At 36.7% G+C, this 19,019-nt stretch overlaps 1 long non-coding RNA gene across 1 annotated transcript; it reads left to right on the top strand.

Moving 5' to 3' along the window:
- Positions 1-1,038: 1,038 nt before the first annotated feature.
- LOC117918940 lies at positions 1,039-2,136 on the top strand. Its single transcript, XR_004651974.1, has 2 exons — positions 1,039-1,787; positions 2,072-2,136. It is a non-coding gene; the product is annotated as an uncharacterized LOC117918940 (long non-coding RNA).
- The last annotated feature ends 16,883 nt before the right edge of the window (positions 2,137-19,019 follow it).

Below are 19,019 nucleotides of genomic sequence, written 5' to 3'. Positions count from 1 at the left end.
GCTAATGCTTGTATGTTGGGTGTTCATGGATAATGTAATGCCTTAAGAGTTCAATATTTGCATCCAACCATTTAAAGACTTGCATTCAAGTTGACATCTTCCCCCTTCCCTCCCCATGAAAAGAAAAAAAGGCAAAAAGGGAAGGAAAAAAAGTGGCGATTAAATATTGTAATATGGTGCATTAGGGACACTCTTGTGTCGTGGATGCGTTTGCTTATTCAGTTCTTGTTACATAGTTGCATCTTGGATGCAATTGCATACACAGTTATCATACATAGTTATCTCTAGGGATGGCAATGGGTCAGTTTTTTTGGGCGACTTTTCTTGCCTTGCACCTTCCTATTATTGAGGGTTTGGATATGGCATAAAGGGGGAAGAGGAATTGAACTCCAGTCTAGGGCAGGTAGGGTATGTGAATGTTCTACCATGGCCTGCCCCGGATACAATGTTATTTTAATATACTGCCTTAGATCTGCTGAGAACTACAAAAATACCTTTTTTTTTATAGGTAAAAAGTCTACATTAAACCTATGAAAATACCATTATAATATATATATACACACACACACATATACATATACCCATACGTGCACGCACACACATTATGAAACAGCCCTAACCCTCATTTCTTCATTTTCAAAAGCAACCCATTTCACACTTTCTCATTTTCCTAGCAGCCATGATGTTCATTTCCTTTTCCAGCCACTTCCATGTTCAACTCTTTCCAGTTGTTGTCTTCATTCCTTTCAACCACTACTCTTAGTTCTCACAAATTTGGCTTTTTGGTCTCTTCCATCTTACGCTTTATTATATATATATTTTTCATTTATTATGTTTTCTAAAGCTGTTAATTAAAAACCATTTTTTTTATTTGAATTTTTTTGTTTTAAGGTTGTATTTCTTTTATATATATATATATATTTGATAGGTAAGGTTGTATTTCTTATATTAGTTTGATTGGAATTTTTTTTTTGGATTACTTTTGTAAAAAAAAAATGATATTCAAGTTTGAGGTGCTTTTATTTGTGGGATCAGAATTTTTTGGTGGTTTTGGTTTACCAGGTTTAGCTTTTTACTTAAAAGTGAGATCTTTTTACATTTTAGATTTTTCTAAATAACCTAGTCATTTCTTTCATATTTTTCTTGATTTTTGATTTATTTTTCTTTCCAAACCAATAGGGTTGCATGTTCTCCCAAATAACTTGTTGCAGAAATTGTTTTCAACCTCAGTTTTGCCCTGCCTTGATCACAATTGTAGCCCTGGCACCACCCAAGTTTGTGCTAGGGTTTTATTGTTTTTCGTCAGGGGTGAGGGGGGCATGCCCTGTCTTGAACCCACCCCACAGACCTTCCTAGTTACCTCTAATTTGGGGAATATATGGCAATGGTGAGTAGTCCTAATAGAGTCATTAGTTATTAAATGCATTGACCACCGGTATCATGCTCTTTATCATAGCTTGATAGATAGCTAAATAAAGTTATCTTGTGCACAAATGTACAAGCCCAAAATACAACTAATTTATTCTAATATGGGTTTCAACTTAACAATTATCTTTGATGAAGTGCATACGATGAACTAGCCTCTCATTATCATCTCCTCTGCGGAACGATACTGTCATAAGCCTCTTGGCAGCTAGGAGTATAAAAGGAAATAAGCACATGGGTTGTAATCCATGATCACTGATAATTTTTAATTTTGTTCCCATTTTCATGCAGGGTTTTACAAATGCAGTTAAAAGGCCAGTTCAGATTCGTGAATTTTTGCTATAACTGGGATCAGAATTATTGTAAGCACTAAAATGGTGCCTTTTCTTTTCTTTTGTTTGTCACATATAAGATGTAGATCTGTGCTCTTTTGCTTAACCCCCAATTCCAAAGACATATAAGTTATCTCATGGGACGCTGCTTGACGACAATCTATGCGTTTGTTTTTTTTTTTTTTTTTTGGTTTTAAAAGAGAGGACAGCAATGATACGCCTTTTAATCCCTTTTGAGTAGTTGAATTTTCTGGATCTTTTCATTCTTTACCATACAAGAGTACAACATTTTTCCTTTTTTTCTGGTGTGTCAGGAAGACAAGATGCGGCAGGAACACTACGTAAACTGAGTTCTACATTTGGCTTATATTATATTGAATCTGCGTCAGTGTGTCTTTACCTTTTTCTGTTTTCATAATACCTGCTGCATATATTCTTCAGCCAGTGTAAATGCCGCTACCATCTGGTGGGTGGGTGGAGGTGAAGCCGATGGTGATTTCGATACCCGCTAAGACCCAAAACTGCCCATTTCGCCAACTTCCTCTCTAGGCCCATGCCAAAGCCTTTTGACTTTCTTAAGGGCTGGGAGATTGTGGCGGTTTTTTTGTTTTGTTTTGTTTTTTTTTTAATACACCTGAATTTGTTTTAAATTTGAATAGAGCAAAATGTGTGTTTAGGATAGTTGGTCTCTTAATTAGTGTCTCAAATATTAAGGTTTTTATTTTATTTGGTTGAGTGTTAAATTTTATATATTTTCATCGAGTAAAAGTATATATATATATATATATAAAATAGTAATTTAACACATTTCCAAATATTTCAAAATATCAAAATTTATTTGTGACACTAAGAACTCGGGGACCAAGAGCACCACGGTCATTTCATGTGTCAAACTTGGGAATCCAAAGCATGAATGATTTTAACTAACAAATCCAACATGTAGTTAGTTGATAATTAGAGCATAATTTAAAGGTTCTAAATTTTTAATAAAAACTAATTAAAAAGTATCTCAAGGATAATTTCAATGATTATACCACACATTTTAAAAAAGTTTTAGAAATAATAACCGAGGTTAGTCTTTAAGTAAGATTTAGAAATTATAACTAAAGTTAGTTTTAAGTCGTCGATCCTAAATAATCAATTTTAAAATTGTTTCTAATAGAAACATACTTCATATTCTAATCCCTCTCATCAATATTGCTTATACTTGAAAAGTGGAATATTAAAGAATGGTGAGATGGACGGTTCAATAAAGTAAAATCGTTTAAAAATGAGGGTTAAATATAGTATAAAGAAATATTACATTTTTATAAAAATGAATTAGTAATTGAACTTATTTAATTTAATAATTAAGTTCATTTTCTTCAAAAAAGAAAAAAAGAAAAAAATTAGATACTTTCAACTTAAAGATAAAATAACATAATACACATTGCATAATTAATTTATATTTAAAAGAATTTCATACACATATTTTATCTTAATTCATTAATAATAGCATTATACTCAAACAGTGGGACTTGCACTCAGTGGCTAGTCTTATTTTGTTCTTTTTACAGATGGATAAAATAATTTTCAATTAATGATATGCTTCCAATCAATGATATACCAAAGACTAATAACATCCTTGCGGGTTAAGTTTACACTACATTACTACCTTGTCAAGGCTAATGATATCACTTATTGAACCGAGGTCACTAATAACCAGAGTTCAAAATCATTATAATAAATTAAAAAGTTAAAATTTACTTGTATAACGATTGAACAAATCGTATGATATTCTCAATTTGTTATATAAGTTAAGAAAAAAATTAGAACATTTTTCAGAAAAAAAAAAAAAAAATTACTTGATCCACTTTAGGGATTTCAAACATTTTTTATACTTTAAAAAAATGAAAAAAAGATTAAAAAAAGGAGAAATTATAAAATAACTTATTGCTTTATTAACCAATGCGTTGAAGAAATCACTCAAATTCCATATGGACTTATTAAACATCTAGCCTAAACATAAATAAAAATAATAATGAGTATTAGCTAATTATCTAAAAGTAGAATGTTCCTAATTTTTTTGTAGAACTCCATTAGGTTCCAAACTCTCTTTGCAACTTTCAAAAATCTTTTTTCACCATAGCTTGTAGCCTTCTACACTAAATTTGCTATGCACCAAACTAATCCATTGACGAAGTTAACGACTTAGCTAGTTGTATTTTAAACCATCTTTAATCAATTTTTGTAATTAATTCAACATGTCATAAACTTAATTACCTTTGAAATTCATTAGAATTATCTATCTAATTCAATTTCAACCTTATTATTGACAATAAAATAATTAATTTTACATAACCACTGATATAAAGCTCAAATATTAAATCTATTTTAGAAGCTCTATTATCTCTCTTAAAGCAAAAAGGTGTCCCTATGAAAGAGTCACTAATATTTATTTGATACCTAGATTTTTTTCCCCATATATCTCATATTTAAAGAAAGAGAAAAGAACCCGAAAAAGAAATAACATGTGAGGGCCTTATCTTTGGATTTAAGAATGAAGGAAATACCATTTTTTTTTCTTTTCTAACTCTTCAAATTAAAGTTATTTACCAAAATGCCCTTATGCACAAAAGTGAACCTAGAGTCAATTTGACTCTCATAACCCGTGCTAACAAGGTATATGAGCTTAAAGCGGGGGCCACTGGGACCCATAGGAATACTGGCTCCCTCATAATCCAATTATGAAGTTGATTCAACATCCTACTATAGAGAATCAACTGAACTCCAATATCCTATGTAAATAACAACGAGACACTAAGTGCTCGGGTCCATGACATGCTATCCATTATGTTTAGTCTCCCTTTAAACTGGTGTCCATAGTCTAACAAGGTGAAGGCTATCAGCCTTTCAAGACTACCTCTACCATCCTTAAGTTATAGATCCTCCTCTAGTGTGTTTAATTGACATATCTTAGCTCTCAAAGAGCTTATATCCAGTTCCACTTAAGGAACTATTATGGCCATAGTTTCCATGAACACATATCCTTAGGATCACTCAAGGGGACACATTGTCTCAATCCTAAGAGATATCATGGTGCCTCTATTGAGAATACCTATTGCTACCAACTTCCATCAATAATTTCCCAATCCAAAGGGAATATATGATTAGCTTGTAATCTCACCCATAGGTTGAAGCCACTGCTAACTTCAACACAAGATCAATATTCTCTCAAGGTTGAGAGACAACACAATGAAGCAACTTGGTGAAGTTATGACTGCTTGATAGCCTTAAGTCATAACTCACCATAGGTCTTATCCAATGTGCAACCATACACACTAGTGCACTCATAATGGGAAACCTATCCTAATAGCTAAGACCAACCATCCCTACAATTAGGAGGTGGTGCACTACAACCTCTAATAGGTTGCTTAGACCCATGAACTAACTGTGAACAAGTCATCTATTTATAAGGAACCCATGACTTGGATTTTTTGTGCAATTTCTAATGCACCCAAGTCACGTACAATGCAAAAGATGAATGCTTACAAGGTATAATTCATGGAAAAATGATAGATAAAAGTGAGCTAAAACTTTATTAAATAAGTAATAAAAACCAAGAGTTTATTACATCATGTTATGCTTTTAAAAGCTCAATCCTAACAATCTCCCACTAGCCCTGAAAACATCATGCCTCTAAAACATATTAGGTACACATCTGACACCCATGCTATCCTTATGACCATAAAAGACTCTTCCTATAAATGTCTTGGTGAAAGGATCCACTAGGTTATTTGCAAAAGGTATCTTCTTTACCAGTACATCACCCTCCTGGACTATCTTATGAATCAGGTGATACTTTCTCTCAATGTGTTTAACTTTTTGGTGGTTTCTTGGTTCTTTAGACTATGCCACAGGCCCACTGTTATCACAAAATAATATCAAGGGTTGCACGGCCAAGGGTACGACCCTATGTTCCAAGAGGAACTTCCTATGCCAAATGGCTTCCTTTGCTACTTTAGAAGCTACAACATACTCGACTTCCATAGTGGAGTTAGTAATGCAAGATTGCTTCACACTTTTCCAACTAACAACCACACCACCAAAAGTAAAAGCAAAACTGGAGATAGATCGATGAGAATCCTTATAAGATTGGAAGTTTGAATCTGTGTACCCTTTAGGTACTAACTCGACACTTTGGAATACAAGCATATAATCCCTCGTTCTCCTAAGATACTTGAGTATTTGCTTGATAGTTGTCTAGTGCGTTGGACTTGGATTAGACTGATATCTACCCACCATACCCATTGTAAAGCAAATATCTGGCCTAGTACATAGCATCACATACATAAGGCTACCCATTATAGAGGCATAGGTACCAATTGCATGAGCTTTTTCTCCTCAAGTATTTTAGGACATTGATCCTGAGAAAGAGGAATTCCATGCCTGAAAGGTAACAAACATTTCTTCGAATCCTACATCACATACTTGACCAAAAGCTTATCTATGTAGGCAGCTTGAGATAACACTAGTTTTCTATTCTTGTGGTCTCTAAGGACCTTAATCCAAAGAATGTATTGTGCTTCTCCCAAATCCTTCATCTGAAATTGAGTAGAAAACCAGATCTTGACTAATGACAATAACCTTACATCATTACCAATTACTAGAATGTCATCAACATACAAGATCATAAAGACCGCCATGCTTTCCTGCACATTCTTGTACACATAAGGTTCATCCTCATTTTGATCAAAGTAAAAAGCTTTGATTGCCTGATCGAAACGTTTATTCCATGAGCAAGATGCTTGCTTTAATCCATAAATGGATTTATGTATTCTTGCATACCATATGCTCTTGAACCTTTGCTACAAAACCATCTGGTTTGCATCATAAAGATGCTCTCATCAAGATTCCCATTTAAGAATGCAGTCTTGACATCCATTTATTGTATCTCATAATCAAGATGTGTTGTAATGGATAGGAGTATTTTGATGGACTTGAGCATGGCTATCGGCGAGAAAGGTCTCCCCATAATTGACAATAGGTTTCTGACTATAACCCTTCTCAAAAAACCTAGCCTTAAAAGTCTCAACATTTCCATCTACGCCCCTCTTCCTTTTGTAGACCCACTTATACCCTGTGGGTTTTATCCCTTTAGGTGCTTCTACAAGCTTCCAAACATGGTTAGAATGCATAGATTCTAACTCTACTTCCATAGCCTTTTGCCAAAAATGTGCATCCACATTGCTCATTGCCTCATTATAATCTGTAGGATCGATCTCATGTACTATTGGGATGGCCTCAAAAGATTCTCCCAAATACATGAATATATCTAGTTATAGAATAACCCTTTCACTATGACGAGGTACTGGTGTACTAGAAATAAGAATGGTTGGTACTGGATCCATAGTATTATATGTTGTTATGAGAGTCTTATCTAGATCTCTCAAATTGACCTTACTCCTAACACTATTACTCATCATCTAGTCATTTTCTAGAAATCTGGGATTTATACTCACAAATACCTTCTGGTCGACCTGACTATAAAAGTAATAACCCATAGTTCCTTTTGGATACCCAACAAACTGACAAACTTCTAACCTTAGTTCAAGCTTATCTACGTTTGGTTTTAACACGTGTGCTGGACACCCCCATATGTGAACATGGTGTAAACCAGGTTTATGACTCGTCCACATCTCCATAATAGTCAAAGGTACCGATTTAGATGAAGCTAGATTAAGAAGATATCCTGCATTTTCTAGGGCATATCCCCAAAAGGATGTGGGAAGTGTTGAAAAACTCATCATAGATCTCATCATGTCTAATAGAGTTCGATTTCTTCTTTCTGCCACTTCATTTTGCTGTGGAGTACTAGGAGCAATCAACTGGGATATAATCCTATGCTTCTTAAGGAAAGAATCAAACTCATTAGACATGTACTCTCCACCTCGATTAGATCAAAGTGCCTTGAGATGTTTACCTAACTGGTTCTTTGATTTGCCTTAAATTCTTTGAATTTATCCAAGGCATCAAATTTTCTATGCATAAGGTAAACATAACCATACCTAGAGTAATCATCTGTGAAGATGATGAAATACTCATACCCTCCACATGCTTGGACATTAAAAAGTCCACACATATTAGTATGTACTAACTCCAAACATTCTTTGGCTCTAACCCCTTTAGTAGTAAAGGGCCTCTTGGTCATTTTACCTTTTGTATAGGATTCGTAGACTAGAAGATCTTCTAGAACTAACGAGTGCAGTGTTCCAAACTTGACTAGTCTTTGGATCCTATTTAGATTAATATGATCTAAGCATAGGTGCCATAGATAAGTCTGATTAGTGCTAAGTACTTTGTTCTTAAGTGAGATATGATTATTCTCAACAACATATAATAATGATATAAGAGTAATACAAAATAGATTGTCAACTAATATCCTTGAGCCAATAAATAAATCATTCTTTTTAATAATTTTTTTATTGAAATAAATTGAATAATCTAATTTATTTAAACTAGAAATTGAAATTCAATTCTTTCTAGATTTAGGTACATAAATCCAATCCTTGAGTTCTAGATATTTATTATTCTCTAATATCAGGGTAACATCTCCCACTTATTGCACAACTATCCTCGTAGTAAATGCTAGAGTCAGGTACGTCTCTCCTTCATTCAACCTTTTATTTAGTTGAAACCGCTATAATGAATTACAAATTTGGTTAGTGGCTTCGGAATCTATCCACTAGGAATTGGTGGAATCCACCACTAAACAAGATTCAACTAAAAGTGAATGGGACATTCCTTCATTTTTCTTCAGGAAATTAGGGCATTCTTTCTTCCAATGGCCCTTCTTGCCATAAATGAAACACTTGCCCTTACCTTTGCTATTTCCTTTTCCTGATTGGATTTCTTAAAAGAATTCTTCTTCTTATTATTACGAGAAGAACTTGAAGGCTCTTTTATTTCCATGTGAACACCATTAGGATCCTTGAGAATCCCCTCAACCATCTAAAGTTCCTTTATCAGTTTTGGAAAGCTCATCATTAACTTATTCATATTGTAATTGAGCTTAAATTGCTTGAAGGAGTTCGATAAGGTCTCTAGAATCATATCAACCTTGGTTTCCCCATCGATTTTAGCTCCAAGGATCTCCATCTTGTTAAAGAGTGTAATCATATGAATCATATGATCTCTAATGGGAGTTCCTTCTATCATCTTGGTGCTCATGATGGTCCTTAGAGTAGCTTGCCTAGATGGCCTGCCCTTATCATTAAACATCTCTTACAGATTCAAGAAAATCTCATAAGTAGTGGCAATGCCCATGTGTTGTTGTTGCAACACATTATTGAGAGACCCAAGTATGATATAATGAGTTTTCTCATATGCCCTTTGCCACTGGCAATGAGCATCTTTCTCTTCTTACGTGGAAAGCTCATTGGGAATGGGTGGAGCAACCTCTTGAGTTACCCATTTTAGCTATTCTGTTGTGAGCACTATATCTAGATTTATTTTCCAATCAACATAATCAGGTCAAGTTAACTTATTATCAGTGAGAATAAGGGTGATTATATTATAAGACGTGATTCCTGTAATAAACAAAATATTTCTAGGCATTAATAAAGGAACTAAGCACTAAAGGCAAATATGGTAATTAATTTTACAAAAGTAGTCCTCTTAAACTACATATATCCATGCAAGGTATCCTAGTATCATAAGAATCAAGCCTACTTTAGGCAGGTCATGACTCTTATTACTAGGTAAAGACCCTCTCTAATTAATCAACTTGCCTTAAACCTCCAAAGGTTATTCTAAGGCATTGATTTACATACCTTTACGTTCAGTCCTTAGCACATGCAAGTGGAACCACTTTAGGTGATTCTACCACTTCATGTCTAAGTTAAGTATATAACCAAGACCCTTGACATCAATGTCACTAAGTGAAGAGTTCCATCTTTAGGATCGGCCACTCCCACTACAATGTATAGTCTTGTCCTTTTAGGATAGTCCATATCCCTTGATTCCTTAAGTGATCCCATCTTTAAGATGGTGATAGGCTCAAAATCAAGATGGGCTTGATCTTAGAGGCTATGGGCTTGCCTATGTCCCGCTCCCACTTAATATTTTGGAAGATAGCCTTTAAGATAATTTTGGTAACCATCTTAAAATAAATTATCCATCATGAGAATTTCCAAAACTTTTATTATTACTTGAATTGGGTCTCCTACGCCAAATAGGGATATCTTTCATATTTCTTATCCTCGAACTTTCTTTTACAAACTAAACAGTTTCCTCATTCTCTCAAGGGTGGGGGGGACAGCCTGGAGAACCACTTAACCCAAATAAAGGAAAGTCCTAAAAAGAATTTGAAACTGCAAATGACAACAACCAATTCATTAAATAAATAATAATGAAAAAAGATCTCATGAAAATTTATTATTTTAAGAAAATCCAAAATTACCATTTTGAAAAAATTACAAAATATTTTCAATTATTTCCTTGACACATGCAATATATAAAATATAAGCATAAAATGAAAAAAAAAATATCGAATCCCATGGCCTTAGGGATCCTATTGCTTATTTGGTAACCTAAATATTTGGATTTTAAGGTTCCAAAAATACCAAAGGTACCTACAACTTAAGATAGGGTTAGTGAAAAAAAAAAGCCCAATGGGCCCCAAAAATTGAGCCCAAATAACCAAAAACAATTTGGTCTGTACTCCATCCTATAATTTCTTGCCCTTAATATAGTTTTGCTTCGATCTACCATATCTCCATCGTTTCAACTTCAAATTACAATCCGTTTGAAGCATTGGATTTATGACTTTTTTTGCTTCAAAATCATATGTAGTTTCTCCAAAAAGCTCTAGGGAGATAGCCCTGATTTTGAGTTAAAGTCAGCATTATTGTGCTGCCATGCTCTTTGCATAGCCTTGCTTCAATCAGCTATAACTCCCTTGTTTTAACTTCGAATTGTGATCTATATGAAGCCTTGGATTCCTAACTTCCTAAGCTTAAAAAAAAAATGTGGTTTTCCCTAAAAAGCTCATGAGAATGTACCCTGATTTTAAGTTCAAGATGACAAAACTAGGCTGCTAAAGATCTCAAATCAATAATTTCCAAGAATCTTTCTTTTCCCTTGAATCACCATAGGAACTTATGGAAGAAACTTCAAGAAGTCTTCTTTTCTCTTTTTCCTGTAAGGGAATGTGTGCAAACACTTTGTGATGCTTCGGATTGCATCCATACTCTTTATAGGTTACAAAGACTAATAAAAAAAATGGATTTTTACAACAAAATCCTATACTACAAAGATTTTGAGTTTACATATCATTCTAAGATAAAAACAGGATTTTTACAAAAGAAAAAAAAATCCTATGCCTCTTATGAGGTTTAAAACCCATCTAGAAAAAGTAAAACCAATCCAAGTAATTATTACATCCCCAATAAAAAGCAATCATAATTATAACCATCATATTATTACAAAATCATAATAAAGAACGCACATTAATTATCCTTAGGGCCATGGGATAAACAAAAACCTTGCAAAAATAAGTTAGTTAGCACACCCTAGAGTGGTTCTAGCATGATTACTAACCTATGGCTTTAATACCGATTGATGGGAAAAACCCGGATCTCTCCGTTTCCCAAGCCCGAATCAGGTTAGGGCACATGCATAACTATCCTAGGTCTTTTCTAAATCCTATTCATAGTGGAAAAATACAAATTTTAAATATTAAAGGGATTCACAAAGTGCTAACAAAAACCATACCTTAGATTCAGATGTTCCCGAATCAAATCCACATGGTAAAGATAAAGAACAAAATCACAATAGTCTTGTAAACCCAAGGTTTTCCGCCCAATGACTCGAACCTTGATCTTGACACACTTCCGGTGGGGATGGAAGAGAGGGTGGAGGCAAAGACTCTCTCTTTCTCTGTGGAGATGGAAGAAAACTCTCTAGAAAAACTATGGGAACTCTAACCCCTAAGGGGGTATTTATAAGGCTTCTTATTGGGCTTAAGTGACTTAAGCCCACTAAAGGCTTGGGTCACTTAATCTAGCCCAAAATGGTTCTTAATTAATTAATTAACCCAACAGGGCATATTAATTAATCAATTAGACCAATCTAGAGACCTTACTCACCCTTGTGCAAGATTGCATAATTACCAAAATACTCTTATGCACAAAAGTGAACCTAAAGTCAATTCGACCCTCATATCTCGTGCCAACAAGGTATATGAGCTTAGAGCGGGGATCACTAAGACCCATAGGAATATTGGCTCTCTTAAAATCCAATTATGAAGTTGATTTAATATCCCACTATATAGAATCAATTGAGCTCTAGTATCCTATGTAAATAACGACGAGACACCAAGTTCTCAGGTCCATGACATGCTATTCATTGTGTTCAGTCTCCTTATGAACTAGTATCCATAGTCTAACAAGGTGAAAGCTATCAGCCTTTCAAGACTACCTCTACCATCCTTGAGTTACAAATCCTCATATTGTGTGTTCAATTGACATATCTTAGCTCTCAAAGGGCTTATGTCAAGTTCCACTTAAGGAACTACTATGATCATAGTTTCCATGAACACATCTTCTTAGGATCACTCAATGGGACACATTGTCTCAATCCCAAGAGATATCATGGTGCCTTTATTAGGAATACCTATTGCTACCAATTTCCATCAATAGTGACCCAATTCAAAGGGAATATATGATCAGCTTACAATCTCACCCATAGGTCAAAGCCACTGCTAACTTCAGCACAAGCTCAATATTCTCTCAAGGATGAGAGATAACACAATGAAGCAAATTAGTGAAGTTATGACTACTTGATAGCCTTAAGTCATAACTCACCATAAGTCCTATCCAATGTGCAACCATACGCACTAGTGCACTCACCATGGGAAACCCATCCCAATAGCCAAGACCAGCCATCCCTCCAATTAGGAGCTAATGTATTATTGCCTTTAATAGGTTGCCGAGACCCATGAACCGATTGTGAACAAGTCATCTATTTGAAAGAAACTCATGACTTGGATTCTCTGTGCAACTCTTAATGCACCTAAGTCACGTACAATGCAAAAGATGTAGGCCAGAATGTTTATAAGATATAATGCATGGAAAAATGATAGATAAAAGTGAGTTGAAACTTTATTAAATAAATAATAAAAACCAATAGTTTATTACATCATGTCATGTTTTTTAAGGGCTCTATCCTAAAAATCCACATCCCTGAGCTATTCATAGCATTGAGAGCCTTGAGCACAGGACATCGTGTTGTTCATATAGTCAACAACTTGAGTTGTTCACAACATTTACAGCCTTAAGCTCACGACCCGAAGTCCTTCATCTCAACCACAACCCACAGTTGTCCATAACATCTAGAGCCTTGATCTCATGACCCAGAATTGTTCATATCATCCATAACCTTGAGCTGTTCATAGCATCTAGATCCCTATGCTCATGGTACCTCATGTCGTTCATATCATCCATAGCCCTGAGATGTTCCTAGCATATTGAGCCTTAAGCTCACAACCCATAGTCATTCATGTCATCCACAACCTTGAGTTGTTCATGGCATCTAGAGCCCGCAACTCATGACCTGGAGTCATTCACGTCATTTACAATCTTGAGCTTTTCATAGCATATAGAGTCCTGAGCATACGACCTCGAGTCCTTCGTATCATCCACAACCCTCAACTATTCATAGCATTTAGAGCCTTGAGCTCAAGACCCAAAATTATTCTTATAATCCACAACCCTGAGCTATTCATGATATCTAAAGCCTTGAGCTCATAACTCAGAATCATTCATATCATCATAGTAGTCGTGAGCTGTTCATAACATCTAGATCCCTGAGCTCACAGGACCCCAAGTTGCTCATATCATCCATAATCGTGATTTTTTCATAGCATCTACAATTCTCAGCTCATGACTTGGAGTTGTTCATATCATCCACATCCATGAGCTGTTCATAGCATATAGAGCCTTGAGAACATGTCCCTAAGTCTTTCATATCCTCCACAACCCTAGTTGTTCATAGCATTTAGAGCCCTTAGCTCACAACCCTGAGTTATTCATGTAATCCTTAGCCCTGAGCTAATCATAGCTTCTAGAGCCTTGAGCTCATAACCCAAAATCATTCATATCATCCACAAATTTGAGCTGTTCATAGCATCTAGCTTCCTCAGCTCATGGGACACTAAATCATTCATATCAACCATAACCTTGAGTTGCAAATAACATCTAAGGTCATGAGCTCACGATCCAAAGTCATTCATGTCATCCACAACCCTAAGCTGTTTGTAGAATCTAGAGCCTTCAGTACATGACCCTGAGTCGTTCATATCATCCATATTCCTAGCTATTCATTGCATTTAGATCCTTGATCTCATGGCTTAGATTCATTCATGTTATTTATAACCCTAAGTTGTTCCTAGAATCTAGAGCCTTCAGCACACGACCCCGAGTCGTTCATATCATCTATATTCCTAGCTATTCATTACATTTAGAGCCTTAAGCTCACGACTCGGAGTCATTCATGTTATCCATAATCCTGAGTTGTTCATAGTATCTAAAGCCTTGAGCTCATGACCTAAAATCGTTCATATCATCCATAACCCTCAATTGTTCATAGCATCTAAAGTTGTGAGCTCATGACCCAAAGTCATTCATGTCATCCACAACCTTGAGTTGTTCATAGCATATAGGGCCCTTAGCTCATGACCTGTAGTCATTCATGTCATCCACAACCCTGAGCTATTTAGAGCATTTAGAGCCCTAAGCACACGACCCCAAGTTGTTCATATCATCAACAACCTGAGCTGTTCATTGCATTTATAGCCTTAAACTCACAACCCGGAGTCTTTCATCTCATCTACAACTTTGAGTTGTTCATAACATTTAGAGCCTTGAGCTTAGGACCTAAAATCATTTATATAATCCATAACCCTTAGTTGTTCACTGCATCTTGAGCACTGAGCTCATGACCTGTAGTCGTTCACATTATCGAGAACCCTTATAGCATCTAGAGTTGTCAACTCACAACCCCCAACCATTCATGTCATCAAACAACCTTGAAATGTTCATGGCATATACAGCCTGAGCATACAACCTTGAGTCGTTCATATCATCTACATCCTTGAGTTGTTCATAGAATTTAGAGCCATGAGCTCATGACTAAGAGTTGTTCATCTCATTTACAACCATGAGTTGTTCATAACATCTAGAGCCTTGAGCTCCGGACCTAGAATCGTTCATATTAACCACAACCCTAAGTTGTTCATAACATCTAGATTCTTGAGCACACAACCCCAAGTAATTCATAACTTCTACTATCCTAGCTAGTCATAGCATTTAAAGCCCTGAGTTGACGATTTAGAGTCATTCATGTTATCCATAACCCTAAGTTCATAGTATCTAGAGCCTTAAGCTCACGACCAAGAATCCTTCATATCATCTATAACTTTGTGTTGTTCATAACATCTAGAGCCTTAAGCTCATGGGACCTTGAGTCGTTCATATCAACCATAAACTAGAGCTGCTCATAGCATCAAGAGTCGTGAGTTGTTCATATCATTTAGAGCTCTGAGATCACGGGACCCCGAGTAATTCATATCATCTTCAGTCCTCACCTGTTCACAACATCTAGAGCCCTAAGGTCATGACCCAAAGTCGTTCATGTCATCCACAAGCTTGAGATGCTCATAGAATGTAGAGCCCTTAGCTTATAACCTGTAGTCATTCATGTCATCCATAGCCATGTGCTATTCATAACATTTAGAGCCTTAAGCACATGACCCCAAGTTGTTCATATCATCAACAACCTGATCTGTTCATTGCATTTACAACTTTGAGCTCACAAAACAAAGTCATTCATTCCATCCACAACCCTGAGCTGTTCATAGCATCTAAAGCCTTGAGCTCACAGGACCATGAGCCATTCATATCACCCACTACTCTCAACTGTTCATAGCTTCAAGAGCCTCAACCTCATGATCCGAAGTCGTTCATGTCACACGCAACCTTAAACTGTTCATAACATCTAGAGCCTTGAGCACACGACCTCGAGTCATTCATATCATCCATAACCCTAACTATTCATAGCTTTTAGAGCCCTTAGCTCACAAGCTGGAGTCACTTATGTAATCCACAACCTTGAGTTGTTCATAGCATCTAGAGCCTTGAGCTCATGACCTAAAATCATTCATATCAATCATAGCCTTAAGTTTTTCATATCATTTAGAGCCCTAAGCTCACGGGACCACGAGTCATTCATATCATCCATAGTCCTCGGTTGTTCATAACATCTAGAGCCCTAAGTTCAGGACTGGAAGTTGTTCATGTCATTCATAGATCTAAGTTGTTATTAACATCTATAGCCTTGAGCACATGACCTTGATTCAATTACATCATCCACAACCGTAGTTGTTTATAGCATTTAGAGCCTTGAGCTCACAACTCAAAGTCATTGATGTTATCCATAACCATGAGCTATTTATAACATTTAGAACCTTGAGCTCACTACCTAGAATCGTTCATATCATCCAAAGCCCTGAGTTGTTCATAGCACATAGAGCCCTGAACTAATGGGTCCACGAGTCATTCATATTAACCACAACCTTGAGCTGCTTATAGCATATAGAGCCATGAGCTCAAGACCTAGAGTAGTTCATGTCATCCACAACCCTGAGTTGTTCATAGCATCTAGAGCCTTGGGCTTATAGGACCCCAAGTCATTCATGTCATCTATAACCCTAAACTATTTATAACATCTAGAGCCCGGCGAGTACAAAGAAAATGGTAGAATCCGGGCTAGTAACGGGAAAAGGTAGAATCTGTCCTAGTATCGAAACATTGTCCCGGCGAGTACCCAAAAAAGGGTCCAATTAGAGTGAGTACCGGGAAAATGGTAGAATCCGGGCCAGTACTCGGAAATGGTAGAATCCATCCGAGTATCCAAAAACTGTCCCGGCGACTATCCAAAAAGGGTCCAATTAGTGTGAGTACCGAACAATAGTGGAATCGGGGCGAGTACCGGGAAAAGGTAGAATCCGTCCGAGTATTAAAAAACTGTCCCTACGAGTACCCAAAAAGGGTCCAATCAGTGTGAGTACAGAGAAAATGGTAGAATCCGGGCCAGTACCGGGAAAAGGTAGAATCCGTCCGAGTATCGAAAAACTGTCCCGACGAGTACCCAAAAAGGGTCCAATCAGTGTGAGAACCGGGAAAATGGTAGAATCCGGGCCAATACCGGGAAAAGGTGGAATCCGTCCGAGTCTCGAAAAACTGTCCCGGCGAGTACCCAAAAAGGGTCCAATCAGTGTGAGAACCGGGAAAATGGTAGAATCCGGGCCAATACCGGGAAAAGGTGGAATCCGTCCGAGTCTCGAAAAACTGTCCCGGCGAGTACCCAAAAAGGGTCCAATCAGTGTGAGAACAGGGAAAATGGTAGAATCCGGGCCAGTACCGGGAAAAGGTGGAATCCGTCCGAGTATCGAAAAACTGTCCCAACGAGTACCCAAAAAGGGTCCAATCAGTGTGAGTACAGAGAAAATGGTAGAATCCGGGCCAGTACCGGGAAAAGGTAGAATCCGTCCGAGTATCGAAAAACTGTCCCGGCGAGTACCCAAAAAGGGTCCAATCAGTGTGAGTACAGAGAAAATGGTACAATCCGGGCCAGTACCGGGAAAAGGTAGAATCCGTCCGAGTATCGAAAAACTGTCCCGGCGAGTACCCAAAAAGGGTCCAATCAGTGTGAGAACCGGGAAAATGGTAGAATCCGGGCCAATACCGGGAAAAGGAGGAATCCGTCCGAGTCTCGAAAAACTGTCCCGGCGAGTACCCAAAAAGGGTCCAATCAGTGTGAGAACCGGGAAAATGGTAGAATCAAATCATTAAAATCAAAATTAAAGCATTTAAATCAAAATTAAAACATTGAAATCAAAATTAAAACAAGTAAAAAGTAAAACAAAAAGCTATGGACTAGTTAGTCTTTAGAAAGACTAAGTCCATCAAAAAATTTGATCCTGATTTAGCTTGCCCGGATCCCATATGAAGTTTGCATCTCTCACTTGAGGCTTGCTGAGTATGATGGCAACAAAACCAATTCCCTTTTTGCCATACAAAGCTTGGAGAAAAAACGGATGCATGTGTTTCTTCATTTCTTCCTTGATGACTATCCTCTGTGGTTCTCCTTGTACATTAACATCATAGCCATATTTCTCTATCCTTTTCCCCTTTCTCTTTCCTTTGATTTCCTCCCTCTTTTCTTTCTCTATTTCACTTTCTACCTCATGCTCTAGCTTGCATGTGGGTAGATCAACCTCTTTACCACTCCTCAGAGTGATCATTTCTTTGACTTCCCTCTTTTGTGAAGATTCTCCCTCCTTAGCCTCCATTTCATGGATACTCATGGAATTTTGATAAGGTTGAGAAGGAGAGTTTTCTTTCTCTTGCACTGTGTTGAGGTTGGCAAACCTTGAGATTGAATCTTGGAGATTATCTATCTTCTGAGATAGATAATTTTGCATTTCATCCATCTTTTTCTCTACACAGTCATTTCTTTGACTGAGCTGAGCATTGATGGATTTGTTAGCTTCAACAAAGTCTTCCATGACCTTGTTAAGATTCATCATAGCTTGTTCAAGGTTTGAGGCTTGCTGTGGTACTTGAGCAGGTTGCTGGTACTGAGGTGGCTGTGGTTTCCAAGAGAATGTTGGATGGTCCCTCCAATTGGAATTATAGGTGTTGCAATCACCAAACATTTCCCTCTCGGCTGGAATGGTAGGACACTCATCCACCAAGTGCTCATAAGATAGACAAATGGCACAAGGCATAGCTTGCAATGGTGTCTGAGAGATGGCTTGCACTTCTTGCATGTTCTTCATTTCTAGCTCATCCAATCTCCTTTCCATAGCTGCAATCTCTGCCTTCATGTCTGTGCCATCATTCAAAATATACATCTCACCCTTAGCTTTAGGTTGAGACATCATTCTTCCCATATCTCTAACATTTGGTTCATCCCATCTTCTTGAAAATTCAGCCACATAACTCATGAAGTTCATGGCTTCCTCTGCTATCTCGTATTCAATATGGCATGCATAACTAGCAATTTGTGAATTAAAAACAGAGAACACAAAAGAAAACAAAAGAAAAACAATTCAAAGAAAAAACTAAGGTAAACTAAAAACTAAATAAAAAGTATACTAAAATATGAACAAAGAGAGAAACAAAAACAAATAAAAAGAGTTAGTAAAAGGAAAAGAAAAGT

This window comes from Vitis riparia, chromosome 7 (assembly GCF_004353265.1).
Source record: "Vitis riparia cultivar Riparia Gloire de Montpellier isolate 1030 chromosome 7, EGFV_Vit.rip_1.0, whole genome shotgun sequence".
Classification (NCBI taxonomy): Eukaryota; Viridiplantae; Streptophyta; class Magnoliopsida; order Vitales; family Vitaceae; genus Vitis; species Vitis riparia.
This window is presented reverse-complemented; position numbering and strand designations above follow the sequence as displayed.